The following is a 3,129-nucleotide window of genomic DNA, read 5'->3' as shown; positions in this document are numbered from 1 at the left end:
TTGCATGTGGCATGGGAATGAATTTTTCATCAACACAAGCCTCCCATTGTTCATCATTCTTTACAAGCCAAGAAAGAAAAGTTTATTGCTAGATAAACTAGGTATGTAATTTATGATTCTATATCACTAGGAAAAGAAATTAGAAATTTAAAAAAAAAAGGGTAAAGTCTCAAAGATTAACACAAAATAATAATTTTATACCCACAGTTGGACAATAAAGTGGTTTATAAAATTGAGTTGTATAAATCACAAAGAAAAAGTTTAAGGTACAACTTAATTTGTGTTTGATGGCCGTATAACTATGATTGATGAAATTGGCTTGCAAAAAGGGGGAGATTAAAGAGATGCTTGTTTAAGAAGAAAATATCAAACTATTATAGCTATGAGGTTTATAAAGGCCTGGGTTTTAAAATATTATTTTCGTTGATGATAGCATTTATAAATTGTTTGAATTTATAATGTAATTAGTTAATGCAAGTTTATTATATGCAATGAATACATAATTTCATGAAGAATTATGAATGGTGATAATGTAAAATGGGATTCATATTTTTGAAAATTTTATGTTAGTATCACTAACTAAAATTTGGCCAACAATTTGGGCTAATTAGATGATTGATTAAAAGAAAAGGCATGTCATTAAAAAATATTGAAGCATTTGTCGGTTAATAGTATTTTGAAGGATGCTTATCAATGTCTAGCTAGCCATGTTTATAAATTAGAAAAGAATTTGCAAATTCAAAGATATGAATGTACATGCATGTGTTTAATTCCATTTTGTGATGGCATGGAGAACATTGGTATAGTTTGCCATATATGATGAAAATGAAATGAATGGAATGAAATTTTCTTTCTTATACATATAAGAAAGATATAGACTGTAAAGATAGAATGCCATCATCCAATTAATACATTATTAGACATTTTTGCTTCATGTACCAAAAAAAAGCCTTTTAGTGGCTCTTAAAATGAAAAGTGCACAAGTTTCTCTAGTTTTCAATAGTTTCATGACAATGACAAGGATGTGGTTGGTTATACACCATATTAACATATAGACTTAGATAATAATATTGGCTAATGAAAGCAGTAAGCCTTGGAGTTAGCTAATCAATTATTTAACCAATGCAAATTCATCATAAGTTTTAGCATGAAATATGAGTAGAACTCATATTATAATTATTGTTTATGCTATTTTATGAAAATGATTCTTTTGATTCATGTTTTATGACTTGCATTGATATGGTGATCTAGATATGAATATATTGATCACAAAATGATTGTAAAAGTATTTAAAATTAGAGTTAAATATACTACAGACTCTTATTGTATATAGGCATATTGGTCTTATGAGTAAAGTTTGAATTTATTATATATCAAAAAATGTTATGACCAATTAGAAGTGGTAAATAAGAGAGATATATACTTTGCTGCACAATGGTGGAGAAATAAAGTTCTCATAAAATTTTGAAATCAAGTTTAGAGGTTTCAATAGTTATGAAGTTGGAATTGGTAATTAGGTAATTAAGATATGCATTAAAAACTTATGATAACATTTAAGATAGTTGGTTTTCATTAAAAGCCATCACTATAAATAAGATAACTTTAATAGCCAAATCTACATGATTTATCAGAATGATATGGATTATTAAGATTGGATTAGAATAGCCATAAGCCAAAATTGATGCCACAATCTTGATCATGTTGTGGTAATTTTTTGTTATGTATATGATATTATTCATGAATTATACAAATGATTTATCATTTATGATTTTATTAAAAGTTTTGAAATATAGTGAAAATTTTAAAATATATTTACTTTGGAAGCCATGAGTGATTCAAAGATCTTGTGACTATGAAAACTTTTATAATAGCAAAAAGAGTGCTATTTGATCCATTTGAATGATGGAAATTGTTTTGTTCATGGTAATAAAATTATTAAAGTACCCATGATGAAATAGATTAATATAAGTATTTATGTATTGATATAAAAATGTTAAAAAGAGACTATAGAAGCATAATTATATTTGAAATATGCTTATTGATGTAAACTCTCTTATATTGAGTTAAAATATAAAAGTTTTGAAACTTCTATAAAAAAGAAATATTAAGATATAGAATATTTGTTGGTTATACTTCACTAAGGGTGGATTTGGAGGCCTCATACTTAAAAAAATTAAACCACCAAATAGTGAAAAGATAAATGAAATGGCAACTTAATTAAGTATACATGATATCTTGATAATTGAATGAAACATTCTTTAATAAAAGAATGCATACTTGCACATGATGGGGGTGATAAAAATCAAAAGAAATAAAAATTATAACCATAATGTTGTAACGATTTAGTATAATTTTATGAGGAAATTATACAAGCTAATAAGTTTAGTACACTTACTAAAGTAAAACCATAAAAAGGTCCTTAAAAATCTTAAAAGGACTAAAATAGTTTGGTTTATTCATTGAGTTTATCTAATTGTACTAAAAGTATAATTGTATTAAAAATGTATAAAAGAATGGAAATAAAATAGTTGAAATTTATGAGTATAGAGTTGTGGCCACAACTAAAACCAACTATTTCTTAAAATGAAAAAAATGAGGTAACAACATCTACAGCATATAAATGATATGCAAAATGAAAATTTTAGATATATTAGCCTAAAATGATTCTATTAGAAATTCATTCTCAAATAGGGGTAATTACTATAAAAGAAAATTGAATTCCAAGATATTTAGTTAGTAGTATTACAAGTAGAATGGATTTAAACCCTTACTATTAGACACTAATAATGGGAACCCAAATTTAAATTAGTAACTTTTAATTACAAAGTTTAATGATTAAAAATAAGTTATTGTTATGTGTTTGTTAAGCACTAGTAAAATTCATTCAAATATTAGAAATTAGTATGACCCATTACATTGGGAGGATAAATTTTTATACTCTTAATGGAGTTTTAAATGTCTAAAGCAATTGAGACATAATAGAAACTCTACCTATATAAACATAAAAATGGTGCCGCTTTGACAAGAAGAATTGGGGTCTCTTTTGTAAATGTTTATGAATAGGATAAGCACAAGGCCATAATAGTGCTAAAGCGATTATAAACCTCTGACAGAAGAATAAATAAGTAT

The sequence above is a fragment of the Durio zibethinus genome, chromosome 14 (assembly GCF_047325235.1).
Source record: "Durio zibethinus cultivar Kanyao isolate XHJ-2024 chromosome 14, ASM4732523v1, whole genome shotgun sequence".
Classification (NCBI taxonomy): domain Eukaryota; kingdom Viridiplantae; phylum Streptophyta; class Magnoliopsida; order Malvales; family Malvaceae; genus Durio; species Durio zibethinus.
Note: the sequence above shows the minus strand (reverse complement) of the source record.